The following is a 26,836-nucleotide window of genomic DNA, read 5'->3' on the forward strand; positions in this document are numbered from 1 at the left end:
ATCCTTCTAAAATTAAACTGGCCATACCTAAACACTGAGGATTTCTTCACAGGAGTAACTTCTCCCGCAGTGGTTTGTAAATATTTTGGAAGTAGATGAGGCTGCATTAAGAAGCACCCCCCCTCAAACAACACGTTTAACGCAGATGAGTTTGCACCTGCTTTTCAAACTGGAAAGCATGCCACGGATTCCATCCTGTAAAGGGACCCATTAGTGCTCTTTTCTTTGCCAGCCGAGCATAATCTTTTGCTCACAGTGACCTCTAGTGTGAAGGAACAAACCCAGCGCAACCCGAGGCAGAGCCTGTGGGAACAGGGTGTTGTTGTTACCTGTTTAAGGGGACACATATGTGTACCATCTGTTTGACTGCATGACAGACTGCTTTATGGATTAAACAAGGATGACAAAACATGCACAGGAAACCATAAACTAAAAAACATTCCCTCAGGCATCCTAAATAAAAAATTAAAAGATCTTTCATGGTTTCTCTGTCATTTTGTTGAGATTATTAAAAAAAAAAAAAGCATAATTCAGGTAATTTCCAACATACCCAAGTGCAAGAGGTTGATTTTAATCTGAAGTACAGCCTTGTACTGGACTTTGTATTGGAGAGACAAATCAGAAGGCAGTGGTGCAGGACCTTCAGCAAGGACTGCTGAAAATGTACAGATTCTTCAACCCCCAAGCCCAATATAGTTATGAATTAGCCTCCATATATTACATACTTTTCTTCACCTAAGTATATTGGAGTAACAATTTCCCCTCTCTATTTTTTTTTTTGCAGAACAATTTGGGGGTGGGGAAAATAATAGAGCAAAGATTTTCCTGGTAAGTTTCTCCCAAATTGCAGGAGAAAAGAAAGTGGAGCGGAACATTATAGAAAGGAAGTTAGCAAGGAATATTCCTGATGACTGGCAGTGTTAAACCTGAAAATTGACAGGGAATTTAGCTTTGGAATTGGCTAATTTAATGCCTGACTATAAAGAGTTAAAGATATAAGGGTCTTCCCACATTAAAGGAGAAAATAATCCCTGGGTCACTTTGGACAATTAGCATTGACTGTTCCTTTGTCAGACAGGCAAGTTTACATGGCTTGAAATACAAAGTATTCATAATTTGTAAATGATACTACAAAAATTTTCTATAAACTACTTTCTGTCCTCTTCAGGGTTCCATCTGCTACACAGCAGCCAACACAGACGTGTTGCTCTCCATCCACAAAACATCATGTATAAATTGCTGCCTGAAAAACTGAGTTGCTGCATCTCACTTTCAGGCACGTCTAATGTAAAGGATCCTGTAATAGAGACTGTGAAGAATAATTAAGATTTTGAAAAAATGTGCAAAACTGTCACATTGAAAATGAAAAGCTTGACAGGAAATATATTGTATCAGTCCTATACATGTCAGATCGAATTCTGTCATATTGTGGCTTTCAGTGTTCTAGTCAGGAAGCCTTCTTAGAGTGCTGTTAGTCACTAAACTTTGAAATCATGTTGATGTCAATATCGCTGTCAATCTCACAGCTTCCTGCTTAAAAAACTGGCCACTTATTTCAAAGCTTTGGATATAGGCACAATGACAGAAATGTGAAAAGTGTTAAGGAATTATTAAATAGAGATTTTCAGCTCTGAGGGAGCTGGGCTGGGTCAGCCTGGAGAAGAGAAGGCTGTGGGGGGACCTCATTGCAGCCTCCCAGTACCTGAAGGGAGCAGAGGAACAGGAAGGGAATCAGCTTGTTAAAAGGGTAGACACTGGCAGGACAAGGGGGAATGGATTAAAGCTAAAGGAAGGAAGGGTTAGATTAGGTATTAGGGGGAAGTTTTTACAGAGAGAGTGGTGAGGGGCTGAAACAGGCTGCCCAGAGAGGGGGTGGGTGCCCCATCCCTGGGGGTGTTCAAGGCCAGGTTGGATGGGGCCCTGGTCAGCCTTGTGTAGCTCCAGGCCTGGAGGTTGGTGTCCCTGCCTGTGGCAGGGGGTTGGAGCTCTGTGACCCTTGGGGTCCCTTCCAACCCAGCCCATTCTATGATTCTATGATTCTACGATTATCTGAAAAGTTCACATTTTTCATTGTCACATAAAATAATCAAGAGAAAGGATTCAGTCAATTTGAAATGCAGATTTAAATCTATGTTCTTTGCCCTTTAGGCTCTTATCTTCCCAAAACCTTTTACATATCATTTTTTTCTACTATTTATTTCACTAACCTTGTTCAGATTTTATTTATACACATCAGTACACTAATCCTTTTGATTAATATCAAAAGCAGTGGGATTTACTAACCCTAACAGTAACTTTACCTGACACTAAAGAGAATGTAAGGACAGCTTGCAGCTCTTTAATAATGCGGTTTTGTCATAGCAAATTCAATCATCTAATTATTCTCATGATGCCAAATATAGCCTGTATTCTCACAGGACAGTGTTGATCAGTTTGAGCCCTTTCAACGTTGCAACTGTGTCTGTAAATTGCTAGTAAATTACACACACAAGGCTCCCACCAGGTGGCAATAACACTCTTCATATTCTAAAGCATTTGCTATCTCTTAGATGGTAGAAATGTATGTTGGGCACTAATTAGAAGGAAAACAAAAGTGATTTATAATAATGTGAAGGTGATAGAAAATTATTTTCCTGAACTCTCAAAAAGTTGTTTCTAAGTGTGAACAGACTGGTGTGTGCTGGGCTATACCCATTGTTAGGTACTTAACATCTGTTTCATTCGTGAGAAGTTGAAATGGTTTAAATTTGTGTTTTGATGAAACAGCAGAGAGCAGACAGTGTGAAATGCTAATTTACTAGGGGGAGCCTAAACCTCACAAATGTCTCACAATTTTAGCTCAAATTTTGACTGATCAAATTCACACCTTCAGCTACAAATTAAATGCTGGCTTTTAATCTAGATGTGTTTTGTAGGTGCTGTACAACTGCTATATTCCTATCCCTTGTTTCTGGAGGAGAAAATATCTGTGTCCATGCACTGTAATGTGAATATAAGGAGGAACCTCTCTGTGAGGGTGATGGAGCACTGGAACAGACTGCTCAGAGAGGTTGTGGTGTCTCCTTCTCTGGAGACATTAAAACCTGCCTGGATGCATTCACCTGTGATTCAGTCTAGGTGATCTTGCTCTGGCGGGGGGGTGGATTACTCTTTCAGGAGTGGTGCTCAAAAAGCAGGAGCCAGCCCCCCTGCTTGGGACTGGTGAATTCAGACTGAGAATTTCAGTCTGAACAGCTTTGTTATGTAGTAATGTCTCTTTCTTCATAACAGGAGGACAAGGGTTGTCTTCTTATCTGACAAGAGCTGTGAGTAACACCTCTAACTGAACACAGACACACTCTAGCTAGGCTTGGAGTCAGTTAAGAACAGAAGGTGGGTAATCAGAAGACAAAGAATCATTAAAGTTGGAAAAGACCTCTAAGATCATGAAGTCCAACTGTCAACATCACTATACCATGTGCTGAAATGCCACATCTGCACATTTTTTTTTATACAGATCTGGAGTGAAATGCTTCCTCAAGGATGCAGGAAACTGTGACAGTTACCTGAATGTATGGAATGTACGGTGCAGATTTATAGCTGAGACACAGAAAACACTGCCAGTGAAAAATGAATCTACCACAATAAAGAGGAGCAGCCAGTAAATCCATCTTCCCCTTAAGTGTAAAGAAGAGCAGCCAGTAAATCCATCTTCCCCTTAAGCAGGACAGAGCAATGCGCTCAGTAAGCCACATTAACTGCATCTCACACGTGAAAAGGCACCCAGTTTCTTGGGAAAGACTGGCATCAGGACTGAACTGCTGCCTGGCCTCAGGCCTCACATTTGCCAGTTTCTATAGCTCTGCTTCTCTATCTGCAAAAGCTATATAACTGCCTTTCTGAAGTACCTTACAAATTGTTAAACAAGGCAAAGATTTAGAGAAAGCTACGACTGTGTGTTATACTTGGTGGAAAGACCATCCAAGATCATGGACACAAAAATACCCCAGGTTTTACAAAGCATTACAAAATTTGTAAGATATTAAACACTAGCAAAAAAGACCCCATCAAAAATTAATCTTATGGTTTTAGATAAGCATTTAATTGTAATTATATCTGTGCCCATTTAAACTGTTCATAGTAAGAATACAGAATTCAACATTAAATGCAACAGTACTGACTTAAGATTTTTTATGCCTCCCTCCCATCAAAAAAAAACCCAACAAACCCAAACCAAACAGCTATACAGAACACTGATTCCTTCACAAAGAGCATCATGAGATAAAAACTCCAGAGACAAAGAAATTGGGATGCAAGTAAGACAAAAGCCATGGTAAATATACCTAAAAGGACAGGAGTAGGTTGCAAAGGATAGTATAATTGCAGTCTCTCCTAATATTAGACCTCTTATCTTTGCATTCCTAATATCCTTTATCTTAGGCCTATGTATATTTAAGCAAATGCTTACAAAAACCCATCAAGGTAATATCAGCTATCTGGTTTTTAACACTTGCCATCTATTCCTCTCCACTGCTAAAAGGCAGTTGTAATGCACTTGCATCAGTCACAGGTATAGCAAGAGATACACTTCTGAGATATGCTTCCTGGAAACATTGCTCCTGATGAAAAGATTAGTCATGTAATTCTGACTTCCATAAAAAGAAAAGAAATGCAAGCACATTTCCAGCATATGACAGAATCTGCAGTTCCTTGTTTGCATTTCCCTTGTTTTCCCCAATATATTAATCAGAAGGTATCATTATATCCTCTATCAAATGGAGGATTCAGATATACTTTCCAATGAAGGAGAGTACCTAGATTACCTAGCTTCGTCAGTGGAATTAGAATTTATCAACGTAGCTTAAAACAAAGAAAAGACAGTATTTCATGCAGCTCATTAGGGAGGATTGTCTTCAGTCAGATTCCTGCTGACTGTTAACTGCAAAGAAAACTTGAAAAAAATCACTGTATGATTACAAAAACACAGGATTGGAAGAGATTCAGAACCAATCCTCTACTAGTTGTCTCCCTGTCCTAGTGCAGTACCCACATCTCTGCTGAAATTCCCCCAGGAAAGATTAAACAGAATTACTCCTCAAAGACAATCTGCTACAGTCCTTTACTTATTTTACCATTGCAATGACTCCAATAGATTGCAAAAAAAAAAAAAAAACCCAAACCAAGATGTAATTTAATAGGAAAAACCACATTCTATATAGCTAATCTATCATCTAAGATAGGTCAATAACAGGATGGATCAAGAAGCCAACCCAGGATGAGGAATAACTGGCTAGGTATCAGTACACTGGGGATTACATTAGATTTAAGAAAGGAAAAAAAGATAAATCAAGAATGTCATTCTGTTTCAGATAAAGGCAAGTGCCATGGTGGCATGTAAGGCATACAGGATGTAATCCTTTCACTACTCAGGGTTGTAAAGCCACAGCTGCCACACTTCAAAACCCAGGGCCGTGCTTTGAAAAAAGGCGAATCACACGGACAAAGTCTAGAGGAGAGCAGTGAGTGACCAAAAGACCAGACAGAATTTAGGGAAAAGGTGGGAAAACTAGTCATTCAACTTTAGAAAAGAAGATTTTGGTATATGCAAAATCTTCTGCAGAGAGAATGCTTTTAGTGATTGAGGTTGGTAGAACAGGCAGTAATAACTTGCAGCAAAGGAGATTTAGATTAGACATTAGTTAAAGCTTTCCAAGAACACTGACACAGACCACAATCACAGGGCTGGCTTTTTTAAGAAGCCATACAAACTTCTATAAGGAATATTCAGATATGCCTTGGACAACAAGATAGTTCAGATAATGTATGAAAATTTCATCCAGCTCTGAGATTTGTATCAACATTCCTTTACTCCTCAAATGTAAAATGCTTCTGAGCTTACCACAAAGGGTGTTCACTTGGTTAACTGCTCTTCTTATATAAAGGTTTGATGATCTTCAGAATTATGAGTTCCATCCATTTGAATTTTGTAATGCATATCACTTTTAAAAGGCATAGTATTTAGAAAATTTCCTTATTGTATGCTATCCCTGTTAATCTCCCTAAATTAACCTAAAAATTATTTGCTGCTGGACGTAACTGAGCCAAATTTGGATATCTGATCAGCACAATGCTTTCCTTGCTCAAAACATTGCTTAGCTAACACAATGGTTGACAATATTCAGTCAGCAGTTTAAAAGCCAGCAATACATTTGTGGGGTTTTTTTGTACTTTTGTTGACACACATATGTGAATTATTGCATTAATTAGCCCTCATATAATAAAAGATCTGCTGCTCACATATGTTCAGGGTAACATCTGGTTTTAAGATGAAACTTTCAATAGCAGAATGGGAAGAAGAAAAACTCTTGGGGCAAATGATTAAAATAAAAAGGACCAATTTAATTCTTAATTTAGACTCCCTTTAGCTATCTTGATCTCACCCTGAACTTCTTTTGTGGACTGAGAGGGGTCAGGGAAGGGTGTGGGAATTTTTTCAGTTTTGCTTTTTAAGTTACATGTAAAGATTAAAAAAGTCTTGCATTAAAATGCAATCTGAGTTTCACAAAATTTTCTAGGCTATCAATTTTTAACACACCTAATCTTTCCCCATGGCCATTCTCAAAATCTTTAGAATATGCTAAGATTTTTTATGCTTGGGACCCAAGCCACTTGAAATGATTCATAAAAGAACACAGTCTACGAGGGCGAGTTACCTAAATAATTCAGTACTGTCATAGTCTTTGATAGGTACACAGGGAACTGGAAATTCCTTTGGAGGTTTAATTTCATTTTCCCTTTAGGCCAGAAACCTTTTTTTTTTTTTTTCCTGGAAACAGGGAAATCCTGTGCACCACACATCTGGTGCCACATAGTGTTTTATATACATCTAACTCATTCCATTTGAGCAGGAGGGCTTTCTGTTGGTGATAGGCAGGCTAAGTTCCAAATGCTGTTGCACAAACTCCATAAATAAATTAAAAAAAATATATATAAGGAAATGATGCAGAAATACTGAGCACCCTCTGAGTGCTTTGCCAGATTTACCTGGCTTTGCCAGATTAATCCAATTTTGTACACTGAGCTCTAGGGTAATGACAAGCAGGCTCTGGGGTTTTTTACCTGAAACCTCCTTAGCTGGGCTTTGGGAGCTGGGAACAGCTCTGTGGAGAATTAATGAATCTGCATCCAATACCTGCAGCATAAACTCATCGTCTCTGCAGGCCTCTCTATTTGAAGTAAACAATAAAACATCAGGAAATGAAGAGCCACAGAGGGAAACCCCCATGTTATGAAGTACTGTGGCTAGATCCAGCCTCCGGATGGAGGCCAAGCAAGCTGACAGTGCTAGCTCAGGGGACTCAGTGGTTCTATCAGCTCTAGTGCTGACCATCCTTTCCTCAGTTACATGTTCCTTCTACCTTCTCCTAGACTAATTTACATACACTTTCCACTCTCCTGTTGGCATCTTATCTGTTTTGCCCCACTGCAACATCACCAAGGCTATGCAAAAGTTGACTGAACCTTTCTCAAACTGTTACATGTCCTTAACACAGAATTTTACTACTACTGTTCTTTAGCTGGGCCTGCAATGACACAGTTTAATTAGATTTTGTTTGACAGGCATCCGTGTTCTTTCTTATTCTTTATTTGCAATGGAATTACCCCTTCCACTATAAAATGATGGTGGCAACCTATGCCAGCACATATTGCAGTGGGACAAGATGATTGTTGTAGGTCCCTTTCACTTCACCTAATCTCATCTAGTCTAATTCTGTATTACTCAGATGCATACACTATATCCATTCTTGTTTTGTCATATCAGATGCAAACCTTTTGATCTGTCTTATTTTTCTCAGTGCTGCCTGTGCTGCTAGCACAATATGTTGAAGTTCCCAGGACAGAGAACTACTGGGATGACTGACAAATACCTGAGGTCTGGAAGGCATTTTTTCTGAAGCCATCTAAAGAAAAGAGAGGGGAGAGAAAGACTCATAAAGCTCACTGTAACTTGTCTGAGGCCATAAGAAATTATAAAAGCAACCCATGTTAATTGGACAGGAGTCTATGTTTACACTGTCTAAATTACTCAAGTTGTTACTGAACTCTGGGCAATGTACTCTAAGACATTAATTGATTTTGAACCTTTTCCTAAGGACAGACATTGTAAAGACAGAGCTAATGTCCTTAACCTTGTCTAAACTTGCTGCTTACTGTAGCCTGTTTTATTGAATTTGCCTTTAAAGTGGTATGACAGCAGAACTATATCGACAATTAATAAAAAAAAATGGTGTTGTTACCATAAGATTAACTATCTCTGATTTTCAAGCTTGAGAAATATTTTTATTTTCCTCTCTTGCACATTAACTTGTCACTTAACAGAGATTGAGTGTACTTTCATTAAGTACAAAAGCATCCAAAGTCTGCACCACCAGAAATCTACAGACAGCTGGGAAAAACTTCAGCTATTTTTTCTTTAAGCATTTAAGAGAATATGGTAATACAGGAACAGTTTTGGTACCCTCGCTGACAAATATCATGCTAGTGCATCTTCTTTTATTAGGGACAAGGGAAGAATTTTATCTGGCATCTATTAATTTCCCTATCACCCTCTCTTTCTTCACAAAGAAGCAACCTTTTTCTCATTCTGTAAGAAAGACACATCCAAGGGAATCCCTCAATATGCCCCAACACAAAGACCTTGCAGTTATCTGTGCAACACTGGTGAAATAATACTCCATTATGTATACTGATTGAAGGTTTATATTAGTGTGCCCAACAGAAGCTGTGGTATTTCTTAATGAACATTTCCAACTAGCTGCTATCCTTTGCAATGACACGTAACCTTCTATTGTGTCCTGACTGCCTGCAGTTGTGAATACACAGATGTAAGAAAAGCACATCTACTTTGTAACCATGTAAACTACTGTAGAACTACTCAGACCTTCAATATGACAAAATTCTGATGTTAACTGGATGATTAATAAAGCAAGTTTTCTTTTATTTTTTTTTCCTTTGCAATTATAGTTTCTCTTACAGGAATCCTACAACATACCAAACATATAGTATTATCAATATACACAATATCCAATATTAGAATAATATATTGTGTTTAGAAAGTTGAGGTGGCCATGAAACACCTCATCCTTAAAGAGAAAGAATACGAATCATGACAAGAAAAAAAGGTCAAACAAAGTTTCATGGTTTTAATGGCCACGTTTAGCAGCCTTTTCCAACAAAGCTTTGAACAGCTCAGTGCATTATGTATGAAAGAAGTGTGAGTGAACCACAGGCACACATCCTCAGAGAATTATTTCTAAGTGTAATGGCTGTTATTTTTACCCTTTTAATCCCTAGCCTCACCTTATTACAGCTAATCATCTCAACATATGCATTAGAGAGCTATGCAGGTAGCACTAGAAATCAATTGCCATCCAAAGCCCTTGTGCTTACTTCTGTAACAGCATCTTGGACCAAACATGGGTTAATATAGTGTAAATCTTCAGTTTTCCCCTTGGCTTTTCCATAAGTCAAATGCCTTATCCCCATATTCCACAGCATAGTCATTAACTTCATCTATTTATATTGTCATTTTTAATTTGATATGTGACTGCACAGCAAGGCAGCTTTTAACCAAGTCAGGTGTACATAAAGGCAATAATAAATCCTAATTTTAGGGTGTATATTCACAGAAGAGCCTTTCCCCTCTATTAAGGAAAGAGTGACTTGTCAAAAACCAGGTGCAGGAAGACATTAGAAGTGTGTACACAGCCACACAGCCACACAGCCACACAGCCACCTGCCTGCACACAAAAGAAAGGAACATTGTGCAGTCTCCTCAGCTGCAATGCAGCAACGTTACTTATGATTGTTAAAGCTCCATTTGGAAGAGAACATATTTTGACTCTTAATTACAGTCTGATTCCTCTGGCTGCTATTGATAACCAGGCATGGTACATGTTCCCCAGTGCATTTGTAACACGTGCCATTTCTGGATATCCTACCAACATCCACCTATGGTGGAACCCATCCACAGGGTGAGAGAGAGAGGGAAGAGCATCTCTGTGTCACAACCTAGTGTATCAGCGCTACTACCATTTGTGAAAGAAGATTTGATTCTGGCAAAATATGTGTTATAGAAAGAATCTGTGGAATGTGCATGAGGCTGTTGGCAGCTGTGGGCTGTTTCTTCCCTTGGCCACACTGCATGGTGTCCCCCAGAAGTTACAGTGCCACCTTATGAGCTGCAGGCACCGGCACCACTTTCCCTTTTGGTTCAGCAGATACAAATTCTGTTTTGAAACTCAACATCACAGTAGGTGATGGGTGTTTTGTGCCTGTTAACGCCACTATCAATTTTATACATGACTGCACAGCAAGACAGATTCTCCAGGGGTATGTAAGTAGCACCTCTGCTCTGGGGCCAAGATAGCCTTGACAGAGATTGAACCATGATGTGGAGCTGCCCAGACACTTCACTGGCCAGCTCACGCAGCAAAACACTTCTCAACTGCTTCAGAATATCAGGGCAGGTCTTCCAAGCAATCTTGAATCTGAATAAATAGTATAAACCCCCCCCACATTAATAAAAACCCATTACTGTTTTAAATGAAAATCCACTGTAAGTTTCACAATGCTGCAATAAATTAAAGGAAAAAAGCTCATTCCATTTCAATGGCTCTATATCTCACAGGCTTCCTGAAATGGATGTCTTAACTCCAACTTTTCTAAAAAAACCATTCCCATGAAAATCACACACAACTCCTTTAAAATGAATAATTAATTTCTGCTTGAAGTCCCCCCACAAGAGTAGTTCAATTTTCTTTCCTGTTCTGCATGGTGCTAACATTAATAACAATCAGTGCCGAGCAGTGAGAAGTTGTAAATATGGCCATATGTTATAAATAACTGTTGTAGTGATGTTGTATTGTACAGTTGCCTGCAGATGGCTGCATTTCGATGGTAAAAAAAAGGACACTGTGTAAAAAATAAATAAATCAGTCCTTAGATGTGTATTTCTGATTTCTAAATCATAGAATTATAGAATCATAGAATGGCATGGGTTGGAAGGGACCCCAAGGATCAGAGAGCTCCAACCCCCTGCCACAGCCAGGGACACCAACCTCCAGCCTGGAGCTACACAAGGTTGCCCAGGGCCCCATCCAACCTGGCCTTGAACACCTCCAGGGACGGGGCATCCACCCCCTCTCTGGGCAGCCTGTTCCAGCCCCTCACCACTCTCTCTGTAAAAAACTTCCACCTAATATCCAATCTAAACCTTCCCTCCTTTAGCTTTAGTCCATTCCCCCTTGTCCTGCCATTGTCTACCCTTTTAAAAAGCTGATTCCCTCCTGTTTGTATGTTCCCTTCAGGGACTGGAAGGCTGCAGTGAGGTCCCCCCACAGCCTTCTCTTCTCCAGGCTGACCCAGCCCAGCTCCCTCAGCCTCTCTTTGTGGGGGAGCTGCTCCAGCCCTCTGATCATCTTTGTGGCTCCCCTGAACCCTCTCCAACAGTTCCACATCCTTCTTGTATTGGGGCCCCAGCTCTGGACACAGGACTCCAGATGGGGCCTCAGGATGGCAGAGTAGAGAGGGACAATCCCCTCCCTGTCCCTGCTGGCCACCTCTCTTCTGATGGAACCCAGCATACCATAATATAATAATACTATTAACAATAATAACAACAATAGCAAAAGATAATAAATCCAATCCTTTCACGTTTACAGACACAGACAGCCCAGTCCTGTGTGTGTAAATCAGTTTCAAAAGTGCTCTGGGTTTTTGGCTGGGCTTTTTTTTGTTTAATAAAAGAATGTAAGAGCTTGAAGCATTACAATTATGCAGAGATGAAATTTAAAATTATCTCACACTTTGAGTTTTCACTGAGCAGGAGTACCACCACTGTTTACAAGGGATTTTTATTATGAAAAAAAAATTTAGGACAAATTTAGAGCAAGGATTCTGTTATCCTTCTGCTAGTCTGCAGGATGAAAGCTTTTACAATGACTATATCAATATTAAAAATGGATTAACTTTTCACTTTATGGCCTGTCCTTGAAATTTTATGTTGCTTTCTACTTAATATAGTTATTTTACTATGAGTACAATAAAGTCAAAATGCCTCTAATTCTAAACTGCATAGTTGGGAAATTACAAAATGGTTTTAAATGCATTTGTGAAGTTTTACTTACAAGCCTCAGTTCTACTGGCATTGATCTTGTGGGATTCAGAAGAGAGACCAGTATTTTCTCGTTGATGTCTCACATAGGACTCTTCAGGTTCAGTATTTCAGTCTGCTTTGCTAATCACTAAAGGCAGAGTTGGAAATCTGGTAACACATTGGCCAAACAAACAGTGTTAAAGGATCAGCCACTGGCTGGGCCAAACATTCCTTTTCCCTTGCAGATGTCTTCTGCATTTTACAACTGCCACCCCGTGTGCGTTTTCAGCATTATCAGGGACAGACATCACAGTGATCACAAGATACCAGGATTAATTTCTGCCTGACCCACAGAATTCTAGTATGAACTTGGGCAAGTCTTGCAGGACCCTGTTATTTTCTTCCTGTAAGGTCTAACACTAGTGTAAACAAAGCAACAAAGAAATATACAAGTCAGGTTTTAAATCTGCTTTCACTGGATATTCCAGTGATATTTCACTCTTGGATATTCTATGTCCACTAATAGCTTTCATTCTTTTGGGATGGGAACATCTTTACTGAACATCTGTGCAGTGCTTACAGTGGGATGGGTCCCTCAGCTTCTAGACGTTAGTGGGTGTCAAACCACACACTCTCAGAAGGGTGCTCTGGGGTTCATGAAGTGAAGGCTGCTCTCCAGCTGAAGGGAACAGCAGCCATGTCAGACAGGAGGCTAATCTTTTTGCTTGTGGGCAGACAAGAAGATGATCACCTAACCTTAAATTAAATGAAATTTATGTACATTTTTTAAAGCTCAAACATTTTTATTAATGAAAAATACAGAGAAACGAAGTGCTGGCTGAGTTGTAAATTTCATCTTCTCATTTATGTTCAAATACTTTCCAGCAGAAATTATTTAATAAGAAGATAATTTGCATATAACTTATCACCAGTCCATCATAAGCAAATCTGAGACAGAACATCCCACCTTTCTTCAGAGCACCACACTGCATCCTTGCACAAGACTGAACACTAACATAAGGCACATATTATTTAAGAGCTCAGATTTCCTCTCGGCCTGACCAGGGCCAGAACGAAGTCCCAAAATTCCCATTCCTATAAAGAACAGTCAGGTAGTGGCTATAGCATGACAAGGTGCTTATTATGGTTTCATTCATCCAGGCTGGGAACATCACCACATGCAAATGTGTCAACATTTTTTAAGAGTGTATGTATCAAACATTTACACCTGAAACTGTCATGGAGAGTGGAACAAATAAACTATATGAAGTAATTAACGCCGTTCAGTTCTTACTGATTTTAAAACCAAACCCAGTATTTTCTCTACAGTGGAGAAACTTTCAAGGTTATTCTTGCTACAACAATTCCTTTAGCTCCTGTTTGAAACACACCCCTTTGGAAAGAGACTGGTTTAAAGTCTGTTTAAAGAGACTGGTTTAATGTTGCTTCACACTGCCTGGAAATGCCTGTTCCCTTTCAATCTGTTCTGCTGGGTTGTCTTTACTGTGAAACTGTGTGTTCCATTTCAGATCTGGGTTTGAGCATTCAGTTGGGCCATCAATCATGTTACAGTTTTACCTGCTGGACTGAAGCATCCCCTTCTCAAATTGCTGTCTCAGTGTTGCAGCCTGGAGCCATCTTTCTGATGAACCCCATCAACCTATTTCTTAGAGCATGTTTCAAGACTGACATGTTTCTTGTATTTGGAGTTCTTCTTTCTAATCTATCCAGCGATTTTCCTATACCCATCTTGGCTTATTAAACTGAGTATACACCTAGCACCCCTGCAGCAAGAACACAAAGAACCCCAAAGAGAACGGTAATGCTGCTTGTTTCTCCTTGACACCGGGCCTGCTTACACAAACACTGCATTAGCCATCGACACAACACTGAGCTAATTATCCCGACCATTCCCATTCCCTGAGGTCTTAGTATTTAGCTAACAGAAGGGCATTTCTGTTGCATTCACTGGGCCAATCACTGAATCCAGATCAAGCCAAATACGCCGCAAACAGCATTTAGTAAAGGCACATTCAAAGCCAACGGCCGCAGTGCAGTCTGGTTTGAAACCTGCAAGCAAAGCCTGGGCTCGGCAGCCTCAGGCAGCTATTCTGCTCCCCTCTAAGAAAATAATGAGGTTTTAAAGGGTATTAGGGTTTAGCGCCGTCTGGCAGGGGTAGGGAGTGCTAGCAGAGTTAATCTGACAACTCTCTGCCTAATTCTTTGCATGGGATATCCTAAAAGGATAAAGCCTTCTCCGCACCCCGTTCTTGGCGTGCACGGGCTCCACCTATCGCGGTGGCAAGCCGGGTAAGGGGGATATTTACACCCACCCCACGCCAGCCGCTGTGACTTCCGCGCACACCGCTTGACTCAGCTCTGGGGGAAGTTTCCCGGAGCGGGGCCCCGGGAAGCCGCCGCGGCTGAGAGCGCCTCGACCCCCGCGCACTGCGACCCGCGGGGGCACCGCCGCCCCCTCCCCTCCATCCTTTCCCCAGCGCCCGGCGTCCTCCGCCGCGGCGGAGGCAGCGGGACCCCCGCCCGCTTGGGGCGGGGCTGCGGGGAGCGGCTCGGGGCCGCCGCCTCCCGAGGGCGGGCCGCCGGTGACAGCTGGGGAGGGAGCCCGGCGCCGGCAGCGAGGTGCGGCTGCCGGGCGGTGCGTCGCCGCCAGCTTCGCTGCTTCGCCCGCATCGCGCCAGCGGGTCCCTCCGGGGGAGAAGCGGGGCGAGGGCTTGGCGGAGCCCTGCCGCCGTTGCCGGCCGCGACGTGGGTGAGTAGCGGCGGCGGTAGGCACGAGTGGGTGATGCCGTGGCGGCGCGGAGGACGGGGGTGGGGGAGGGAGGATGGGTAGGTGCGTGGATGGATGGATGGATGGAGGGACGGAGGGACGGAGAGATGGAGGATGCAGCCGCGCTCGGAGACTTTGGTCGTGCGAGGTGCTCGAGGAGAAAAAGTGCAGCCCGGGGTGGGGCGAGGCCGTGCCCGTCTTCGCTCGCCTCTCCGTGCTGGTGACCCGACGGGCGAGGAAGCCCCGGGAAGGGCAGCCGGTCCTTGGCGGGGCTGGGTGCTTCCTGTCCCCAGGCGGGGAGGGGCGGCTCCTGCCCGCCGAGAGAGCAGTTCGGCCGGGCTCCCCGGCTCCCCCGCAACTCCCCCGCATACATCAGCGAGCCGGGGCGCGGCCGCGGTGGGGAAGGGAAAGCCCACGACCCCGCGGCTGCGGTGGGTACGAGCCCTCCGAGCCCCGAGGAGCTGCCCGTGCTCACCCATCCCTCCGTCCCGGCCTCCCCCCCGCGGCCAGTCCTGCATCCGCCGGTGCCTGCGGGAGGGTGTGATAGCGGCGCGGCGCATCCCGCATCCCCCGGCCGGCGCTTCCCCGCCCTCGCCTCCTCCGGGCTTTACCTGGGGATGAACCGTCGGCGGGGCAGGTTGCAGGGGGGGGGGTTCAGACCTGTTCTGGCAAGCCGAACCCAGCTGGCGTGGGTTTTCTGGGAGGGAAGCCGAGGCCTGCCCTTGGAGGGCTTGCAGGATGAGGCCTTTATTTTTATTAATTCTTTTGCAGGGTGCTGGCTGGCTGGTATTTACATAATATCTCTGCTAAAGAGTGACCTCTTCCCTAATTGGAGGGTTCCTTTCCGTTTTCTATGGCAACACTACAGCACAGATTACTCCGGAGGGTTTGATGAAAGGAGTGTCTGCATACAGTGTCATTTTTGTTTCATTGGTTGCCCATTAAGACTCGTTTGTCCTAATGGATGGGTGAGATTTTGAGAAAAGTTCTTTACCTCAGCCCTGTTAGGCCTGTAAGTCCCTGCAGATTTGCAGGGTCTCTGTTCATGGAGGGGACGTGGGTTTAACAAACGAGCAAGAATTTTGTTGGGTACTTACAGATTATCAGTCATACTTTGCTGAGGTACCATCATGCTGTCTAATCAAACAAGCCCAAGGAATGATGGTAATTTAAAGAGATGGTATGTCTCTCTATTATTTATTTTCTTTTTAAATCATAGGTTTATTAGAAGGAAATCCCAGCAAAATTTGCAAGGGGGAAGAAAGCATGGCCCACTTTATTTCAAGATTCCTTTTGCTCTATGCTTAGGACCCATCATGTATACACAGTAATGTCTTTTCTTACATCATTGGTCTCACTGACAGTAAGCATGATGTGTGTATGTATTTATGCAGCAGTGGGATTCTGTAAGGCTGTTTAGGCTCTGCTCTGTTTCACCTCCATGAAATGCCAGTGTCTGTTTCAGGTTTTACATGGCTCGAGGTGCCTGTGCTTTGTGTTGTTTGCCCAAAGCCTGGTGAAAAGAAATGTTTTCTGATTGTAAAACACACAAATTCATGGTGCATTTAGGCAGGAAGGTTTTAATGATGGCTTCTAACTTCAGCTTAATTATCTCTTGAGATAATTTGCTTTTGTTCTGCATTGAAAGTATGCTTGCCTTGCTATTCATAATGCTAAAATTATTGTAATACAGGAGCTGTGATGTTCTGTAGAGCTTAGAACATTCACTTTCAATTGGGATGACTTTGGTTTTTGCACCTGAGGTAGTGTGGGGTCCTTTTTGGTTGGAGATTTGTTTTTATAGTTTGGATAGGTGCAGGTAGTGGGGATGTTAATATGAAGTGAATAGTTACACTGGAGTTTTAAACAGAAGGGCCAAGGATCCTGCATCTTGATTCTGCTCTGGCCAGGGGTGGGGTTGGACTAGATGATCTTTCAAGGTCCCTTCCAACTCCTAATGTTCTGTGATTCTGTGGTCTTCTAGATGAGGTGATTCTGCACCTTATGAGTGCAGAGACCATTGTTTGGAGAAGTGCTCTACAAGTTTAAGGAGGACTCCTTCACTGAGGCACAGGGGCTTAGGTCTGCTATCAACTGAGATTCTACTGCTGTAAGAGAAGAGGTCATTAGTTACAGAGATTTGCTCTACATGTTTAAGTATTCCTGCAGGCAAGTAAAAGCCTTCTCCTTTTCCAGTGGTCTGAGCAGTGCTGACTCTTCATTTGAATGTGTATACCTTTTAGTGACTTAGATTGTTGTTAAGAGAATGCAAGACTTGGAAATATACTCAAAAGAGACCAAGTGTTGAACCTGAGGTAAAAATAAGGCTGTGTTAAAATGTTAATCTCAGTACACAGTGGTAGAATAAAGGATAAGGGTTCCTCATCATGATTTTTCTTTCAGAGCTCCATTTCATTCAAGCCCACTTTTTGTTTTTCATGGTATCTCTCTGTCCCCAGCACCATTTCTGTTACTGTTTATCCCAGTTCAGCTGTTACTTTCTGCTTTGTAAATATTATTTTAAAGTTGGTCATTACTTTCATGTGTAGAAGTGTTGTGTTTTGGTTTGTTTTTTCTTCCTGTTGAAATTTGGATTAGATTATGATAGAAAATAGGAGATGTAGAAGTAGCAGGTATATTCAGCAAATAAATGGGCCTGAGCCACATTTCTGCACAGTGTAAGGCCAGCTGGAGCTGGTGTAAATACATGTCAGGGAACAGAAAATAATGATGAATGTGATGTTGGATTGCCTCTTTGACTAGGAGCAATGTTGGTTGCACGCTGCCTTTCCTCTAAGAGGATAAGTGGACATGTACCCCTGATTACTGTCTCTCAGTTTATCTTTTCACGTATTAATTTTGAACTAAGATTGCTCTGCCACCAAGGAAACAAAACATTAAATCCTTCCTAATGTCTTGTTTGTAATCCTGACTTTTTTGTCCTCTCAACTTTCATTAACTGCTTCATTTTGAAGGGACAATACGCAGCCTTAATTCCAGCTTTATGTACTGATATGCACAAACACATTCCATCTCTTTTTCCTTCACATTTTAAAAAAGTCCTATATTTAGAGCATTTGATGATATATGGCACTTATTCAGGAAAATCCATTTTATAGTCATTGTTTCATAGTTATTCACACATTATAGTAAAACATCTTGAGTTCGTGATGTAAAAAAGTGCTTTTTTCAATCTTGGGAAGGCTTCCACTGCAAAGGTTGTACCTTACTTATGTTTAAATTTTACTGAAGATTTTTTCAAGATATAAAACTTTATCAGCCCTAACTTCTGTAATAGGGAAAATAACTATAGTAGGTCAATAAAAGTGGTATGGATTCATTCTCAATGGGGCAAAATGGTACCATATTAGTAGTTTAAACTCATTTTAACTCAGTCTTTTTCAGTGATACTTCTATCCCTTGCACATTATTATTAATCACAGAACTGGTTGTGGGGTTTTTTTTGCATGTGGAATGCCTTTGGAGGCCTTTCTTTGACATCATTAAAACCTCAAGTTGGTTACTTCCTTATTGTTCACATAATAAGAATGACAGTTTAAGAGAAACTTCTGCTATGGGCTATGATAAGTGACATCTTCCCCTTTTCTTCTCAACACAATGCCAGACACACAGATCTGATGTTTAATTTCACAGCTGCCTTTGAATTTGACACATTCTTTACCACATAGGCTTTCAAACACCTGCATAAATGCAGATGAAGAATCAAATGTATCTGGGAAGCTCCCACCTGCAGCTGTTAATTTACATTAGGAGTAGAAAAGGTACTTGATGTAATGATGAGTGTTGTTTTTCCTGTTATTTTATTTTTGGGGCTTTTTTTAGGCACAATATCTTGTGGTCACTATATATTTTATTAAGAGTTCACAATGGGAAATTATATGTCAATAAAGAGGGAGATACAGAGTGGCAATTTCTGATTTATCTTTCTATCATCTGCTTTTGAAAGAGATATGCCTAATACTCATTATATAAACACACACAAGCATGCACACACATGTAGTTGCTCTAGTGCTGTCCTAGTACCAAGGTGAATAATTTGATTAACTAAAAGCAGTTTCTAGAGGTGAAAGTCTGAAAGTTAAGCAAAAATCACTCATGTGGTGAGATGTTTGGAAACAGAGAATAGACTTTTTTACGCTGGTTATGTCCACCTCAAAAAGGACAGGCCACATTGGTTTGCTTTGCTCCTGCTGTGCTTTTAGTGGAAGATGGTTGAAGAGCATCTTTGGTTTGTTTTGATGATGACAAGAGCTCTTTGATGTAAAGATTACTTGTTTTGTTTCCTGCAGACATTTTTTTTTAAAGCTACATATTTAGTCTGTGAGCTGGCACTCTGTAATCAGTGTAAAATGAAGAGGGAACCTATTTATATTATCAGCTCAATGTGTATTTGTTCAGGTGCTCCTTATTTATCCTCTACTAAATGCTGGATGTAACCACAACTATAGGAAGACCAAGAGGTGTCTCATAGCTATTTGAGGTTTTCTGCTCTGTATTCAGTATTCAGTCCATCTTATTTGTATTTTGCCTCTTCTCTGGCACCCTACCTTGAAAGTAAGGGAAGTAGGAGCTGTTATAAAGTATAGTTTTCCTATTTCTCAGTGGCACTTGGACTTAACTTCCATTGTCTTGGATAACTGGCAGCTAACTGGCAGCTGTCCACTGTTTCAGTTGATTTTGACAAGAGGTTAGTACGGAACTTTTGTAGCTGCTGTGGTGGAAGCTGTTGCCTCTCCATTCGGAAGGGAAGTGTCGGTAGTGCCACCCGGCTGTGTTTTGCAGTTTCGCTTTCCATTTAGCACTGATGTTAAGCATGTGGTACGGATGGGACGTGTGGCTTCCTAGGTGTAACCTCAATAAATGGTGTCCTTGTAGCCAAGACAAACATTGTTGTCCTCCTCCACTGTGGGCACTGTCTCTGGTTGCTTTGACATCTCTGCACAGGTGAGGAAGTGATTTATCTTTTTTTCCTGTAAGCATTCAAGTTTAGTCCTAACGTTACCTGTTTATTTTAAAATGAAGTGAGCCAAGTGGCATCTTGGTGTAATTGAAATAGAATTATTTTGTTGTTATTGTTATTTCAATGGTGAGAATAAGAATGAGCCATTGTAGAGCAATCTTCTTTGTGTTCTTCCAAAATTACCTTATCTATCTTCTTTAAATGATCAGAATGATCAGATCCCATCTATCTAAAGTAGACCTATTTTAATAAGACTTTCCAAAATGCCAGTGATTTTGAGGCTGAGATTTAATCTTCTGTTTCTGTTTTCTGTTTAGAGCAGTATCCAGCGTCTGATAACTGTTTATTTGCTGCACCATAATGCTTCTATTTTTGATGAGAAAGTGTCAAATATTTTTCACTCTTCTCACTGGCTTGCATTTGAACTGCCAAGCAAAGGTACAAGCCTTTTTTTCTTGTGAGCCACTAATTCTCTGAACATTTATAAATACTTGTGGCAATGTGATACACTTGTATCCTGAGTCTAATGAGGACACATTTCTTGGGTGGAGGTTTTGCTTTGTGGGACAGGGATTCGTGCTTTGTTTGAATCTCTAAACTGCATGTTCTTCTGTGTGATGTTGGAGTAACTCCTGTGTGTAGTTCTTGCTGTACTGTCTGTGTGTAAACACACCGTGGTTCCTATCAGGATGGCGAGACTGCATTGTGATGTCTTGTGTCTCTAAGTTGGTTAGAAATGAGAGATGAAACCCCAAGAACACAGGTTTTTCACCATCAAGGTGTAAAGCACTGCTTTCACAGTGTTTTCACCTTGTCTTGATCTCCTCTGAGTCATATCTTGGCATTTCTCATAGAACAAATCATGTCTCATTGCTAAACTTATTTGGTATATATTATATTCTAATTATACTCTTGCTAATTTAGTGTAGCAGACCTTTATTTCTTAAAGAAGAATTCAGCCATTTTTCCTTTCATTTCCTTTCCTGGACTCTCTTTTTCTGAAATGGAAAAGGATGATCTGCAAGTACATTTTATCCCAGCTTCTTACATAGGTATTCTTTGAGACTTACTCCTTTTAGGAAAGAGTGAAAACCTATCTACACTATGGCAAAAGAAAATAATTCAGCTGACCAACAAGGATAATGGACTTAATTCTCACGAAGGCAGACTTCAGCTTCTCTGGGCAGCATAATCCTTCCAGAGGATAATCATCCTATTAGCTTTTGCACGAGGCTTTGGCCACTACCATGTAGGATGGGGAGGGAGGATGTGATGCTGTGCCCCAGCACTTAGTGTCTGTTCTGGTAATTCTGAGTCTGTCAGTAAAATGGAAAATTCTTCCTAAAAACTTTAATTACATTTGCTGCACACTGGCTTCCTACGGAAATGAAGCTGAAATGCTTCTGCTCTTAGTCCCCTATGACTAATTTTTGCGTTTGTTGGCCAGTTTCAAACTGTATTTGTAAGAAGGGTTGAAGCCTTGAAGATAAAGCTCCTGCTCCAGAACTTAACATGTATACACTTGACTCTGAAGGTCAGATGAGCCTTTTTGGATTTTTATACCAGTTTCACTGTTGAATGGCATTATACTTGTATTCTTTACAATGAATTACCTTGAAAAGTTAATACTTTTTTGCCTTTTTTTAAAAAAATTCCTGACATCTCATTATATCCCATTACTTATGTTTTCTGGTTTGGTTGTTTTAGGGATTTTAGTTTCTTGGCTTTTAATGGATTGCCATAAAATGCTACAATTTCTCAGGATTTTTTAGCTTCTACATTCTACCAGCCAGGAAGTCGAGGTTATTACCACCTTTTGCAGTAAAAACCAAAGCTTTCCTCCACCCAGCTAATTGCATCAATCCTGCCGTTACATTATTGATGGATATTCTGTGTATACATTGGTTTTTTGTGGATTTTAATTTTTGCTACTCTTCCCCTGTGTAAGAAAACCCAGAATACTCCATTTTTTCTTCTACTTTTTATTTTTCACATCTTTTCACCTTAGCCTTTCCCAGCTGACTTCTAGTGTGAAATGTAGATGGCTATTTCTGCACCACAGTGGGGAACCATGACCACAGCCATGGTTAGATATACTTGAGCTAGCTTTAGCCCATCTATTTATCTAGCTATTAGGAATCTAGCTATTGAGTGACAAAGCTGTGCTTTCCAGGAGTCAAACCAGTGAATGCAGAGAGTTTTTTTGTGTTCACAAATGTGCACTCAGAAAATTAACATGCAGATAAATGTCTATGGAGACCATGTATCTGACAAACTAGTATGAAATAGCAGATCCCTGCGTACTAGCACTATAACATAATTTCATAATAAAGCCAGATTATGCTTTCTAAGGGAGTGTATTGGAGATATGCCTGATTTAAACAGTGTTTAAGCTCTAATCAGAGTACTTAGTGTACTTAATGGATATATTGTCCAGGAAGTGAGAGAGTTTAATCCTTCAAAGAGCACAAAACCAACACAGGATTCTAATTATTTGCTGTTTCCTCACAAAAAGCAGAAGAATATCTAAAAATTTGAGAGGGAGGTGTTCTATATCACTATAGATTATAAACGCTGTTCATTTCTTAGAGACTTAGATCTGTAAATCTAAAATCCTGTCAGATGTCGGTAAAGCAGAGCCTTAAATATCATGATTGTCAAGAAAAATAATTCTCATCTGCAGAAGCAGCCAAATATACGGCAGGTTTGTTCTTTCATATGTAGTATATTTAGCTCTTGTGTATCTGATGCAAAAAAATGCACTACTGGTTCATCTGCCACAGTCAGCTGTAACTGGCATGTGGATAAGGGACCTGGAAAAAATCCATGGTCCTGCACTGGAATGCAGTAATTGCAAGCTTCTTACTGGGAGGTGGGACCAAACGTGTGAATCTATCACAGCGTGAAGCTTAGATGTGCGGAATCACTACCCTGCTCTAGTTATTTCAGATCGCATATACCCTGGAATAACCCCTCTGTTTCTCAAGGAAAAGATTTTTATTGGTATATGATTATATTGGGAGAGGGAAAAATTAAAATGGATGCTGTATTCTGAACTGACTGTAAGAGAATAACTATTTCCATGGCCAGTTCCCTTGTGAAAACAAGTCTGAAGAAGCTGTATGGCAAGTAGGTAAGCCAATAATTGTGAGAGAGATGCAGAAGGTAATGAGTGAGTTAAAAGAATATGCCACAGAGAAAATAAGAAAGAGTGGGTGTCTATGTAGGCAGCTTTGTTGATGACAGAATGCTACATGTTCTTATTTTGCTGTGTGCTTTTTTGTGATGGAGGATGGATGTTCTGCATAGTTTAAGCCATGTAATTCTGGTTTCTGCTATAACATACTTATTTTCATATGTGGAAGGAATCATTAATGCTTGGATAGGTTTTGAAATAAAACTGGACAGTGGGAATTGTTATTTTTGAGAGTTCTTGAATTACACAGATATTTTTTTTCTTTTTCCTGTCCTGTATTGCCTGAGGTACACCCCACCCCACAGGTGATGTAAACGTTGCCATGGGTGCTGTCTTGCAAGGGTTTTAAATGGAAAAATATGGACATCTGGGAATTGACTGGTTTGATTCTGATCTCAGCTACAGTCTGTGTACCATGGACCCATCATCCATACACCCATGGACTGTATTGTGTGTGCCCTGGACTTAGGCTGCATGCAAGTGCCTCTTTTAGGCAGAGAGGTTAATGGGAGTGGTTACACTTCCTTGCTGCTCTGCATGGGAGGAGCTGCTACAGTTTTGGGGGTTTGAATAGATAGGTATCCTCCTTGAATCTGCAGCTTGGTATTTTGCATGCATGCAGTGTTCTCCTCGTTCTTGCCAGCCCTGTGGCTGATGGAATGGAGAAGGCTGTCAGCGCTGCCCTCTGCGTGCTGGTTGATGGGTTCACGGAGGGTCTGTGAGTCTCTGCTCAGTACTGGAAAGCCCGTGTTTGGTGCAAGGCTGCAGCTACAGCGGGTGCCCCTGCCTACTGTGCCAGCAGGTTTTGAGACTGGTCTTTCTCAATGACTCTGTCAGTGATGTGTATGTCTCCAGCTTTCACGCTGCATGGAGCACATAAGCAGGGAAGAATAATGCTGGTAATTTTGGGGGTCTCAGCTGACCACATAGTTTTCTTCAATGGTATCTGTGGAAGTCCACAGATGTTGTGTGTTGGGTGCTGAGGTCCTGCTCATCTGGTTTTGGCAAATAGGATTTAACTTTCTCCAAATAACGTATCAGACTGTTTTTCTTCATGTCTGGAGAACTTTCTGTTCTTGTGACTTGTGCAACTGTGCTTGGCTGTAAGGTGTCTGGTGGCAGTGCAGCATGACAAGTGCATTTTGCTGGCTGAAGACACGGGATGCACAGACCACTGGTGTGTGATCCTGACCACTGCTGTCCTCACTGTAACCTGCTACACAGAAAGTGCATATGCCACCCCAAGGGCAAAAATAAAATCTCACTTTTTGTCTTTCTACAGCCCTCTATTGCAGAGATGATAAACATTTCATCTTCAAATAAAGGTTGGCGAGGTAGAACTCTACCTGATTGTGTTCTGAATCCATTCAAGCAAACTGCAGGCCTCTTTTCCATATGGTCTTTAACCTGGTATCAACTTAGACACCTATATATGCTGGAGTCTACTGTCGTGAGACATTTTTTTTTCCTTTTAATAATTTTCCCTCTATTGTAAACTTCCTGATTTTTTTCCCTTGGGTATTTTTTTTTGGGGGATGGGGGGGGGTGTTATTTTTTTCAGGTAAATATTTTCAGTATGCTCAGCTGAGATGTTATGGCTCAATGACAGCAAAACTGGTTCCCTTTGGAATATGGCCCTGCACACCCACTCACACTTCTCTGATTGCAGATCCCCTGGTTTGCTCTTGCTTTTCTCTCCGTGCCAGCAAGGTCTCACCTCGTGCCACTTCTGTCTCCTTTAAATTAGACCCAGTTGTACAAGACCAAACGCTCTCTTATCTTGACAGAGACTTAATCTCATACATTTTGGACTTTTTATCTCTTCAGAGATTTTTAAAGGAAATTCCAGCATCAGCTTCTGTGCTGTATCAAAGCTTATAGATCACATTGGAGTAATATATACTGTGATTCTCTCATTAGCTAATATCGTTCTGCATTGCAGTATCTAGGGTTGTTTAACTTAGATGAGCAGGATGTTGGAGAAATGGTGCCAACCCTGTGGCTGAAGACTTAAATGCTGCTTAAATCCACATTAACTAATAACTATCTGAGCCCAAGAAGAACAGGGGATGTGAGTTGCAGTAAATACTGGTTTATAGAGCTGTAGAGTGGCACTGAAGACTGTCAGGTCCTGGTTCTGTCATCTGGGCTTCACACTGGGTAATAACTATGCAGGTAGTACCTATGCAGATGTGAAAATGAAGCATTAACCTATAAGCAAGGCAGGGTGAGGTTCAAAGCCAGCTCTAGGTCTGAGATTTCTGCATGCTGTTAGTAGTATTTGTGTTAATAAGGAATTTAGATAAAGCCTCCAGTGTAGTGAGAAATACTGGTCTCAATGGGGCTGTCAGGTTAAAATAATGTTTTGTTTTTAGCAATTTACAGTTTCAAGCAAATCAATTAAATATCAAAGCTTCATTACTGAAGCCGTTGAATGGCATTCTGCACTTCTTTCTCTGGTTTTGTAGATGAGCAAATGCTGCTGCATTTGTGTTTAAAAAATGTAAACAATTAATACTTTTATTGCAAGGGTAAAAAAGAAAAAGATAGCATTTCTAATAACATTGGGTCACCTGGGGACCTTAACCTGCAGGGTGCAGCCAGACTTGTCCATGATTTTACCTTGGGTATGCCTGCAGTGAAGCAGCACAATACATTTCAGACTTGATGCTGGCATCAGTGCAACTAACAAAGAGACAATCTGCAAGTTGGATGAGGATGTGGCTCTGCTTCCACTCCTGAGTATATGTGTGGGGAATAATAGTCTTTGTAGAGAGATGTATTTCATCTTTTAACGTCAGGGGGGTTTGATCTTCTGCTTCTGTGTTTGGAATGCTCACTGTGGAAGTATGTCAAGGAGAAAAAACTATCATCCTGTTCCTAATAATGCAGAAAGTAGACTTCTGGAAACTGGGGGTTTTTTGGTTACCCTTCTTCCTATCCACATGGCAAGAAAGGAAAATTCTTCTGTCATCCTTTTACTTGAGATACTGAGCAAGCAGGAATAAGTGCCATATTCTTAATGCTGAGCTATATGTAAGTGGAACTCAGCTTTGCATTTTCTAACATGGATAAACTCATTCTGGTTTTCATTAGTAGAATTTATATTCAGAGGCTTCATGTCTCCATACAGTAATCTGCATATTATTTTATACTTAGTTGATACTCCTCCTCTTCTTTCATAGCATGATTTCTCAGTTCTTGAAGTGTTCTTCCTTCTTTATTCATGAAGCACCTAAGCCTTCTGTGTAACTTGAATTTCAGCATTTTCTGATATCTGGTTCACTCTGTATTTCCTTTTTACATAATTACTTCTTTTCTTCCATTGAGATTATCTGTCTCTGTAGGATGGAATATACATTTCCGTCTGCACAGATCATCTGTATGTGTAATACCCTTGAATTACTATTCATAATCTGTCTTCACATTATGCAATTTTAATTTTAAATGTTAGTATCAGTTTCAAATCTACCCATATAATGATGAAGAAACATTTATTGTTATTTTTAATATCTTTTAATGCTGCTAAACATAGGATTTATCTGAATTGTACATCAGCTTTCTACTTGAGATTAGACACTGCCTCCCCCCAAATCCTTGTCTCTAAATTGGAGAAACATGGAGCTGATGGATGGGCCACTCAGGAGATAAGGAATTGGCTGGACAGTTGCACTCAGTGGTTTCATGTCCCAATGGAGACCGGTGACGAGTGACCCCTCAGGGCTCAGTATTAGG

Source organism: Gallinula chloropus (assembly GCF_964237585.1).
Source record: "Gallinula chloropus genome assembly, chromosome: 7".
Lineage (NCBI taxonomy): Eukaryota > Metazoa > Chordata > Aves > Gruiformes > Rallidae > Gallinula > Gallinula chloropus.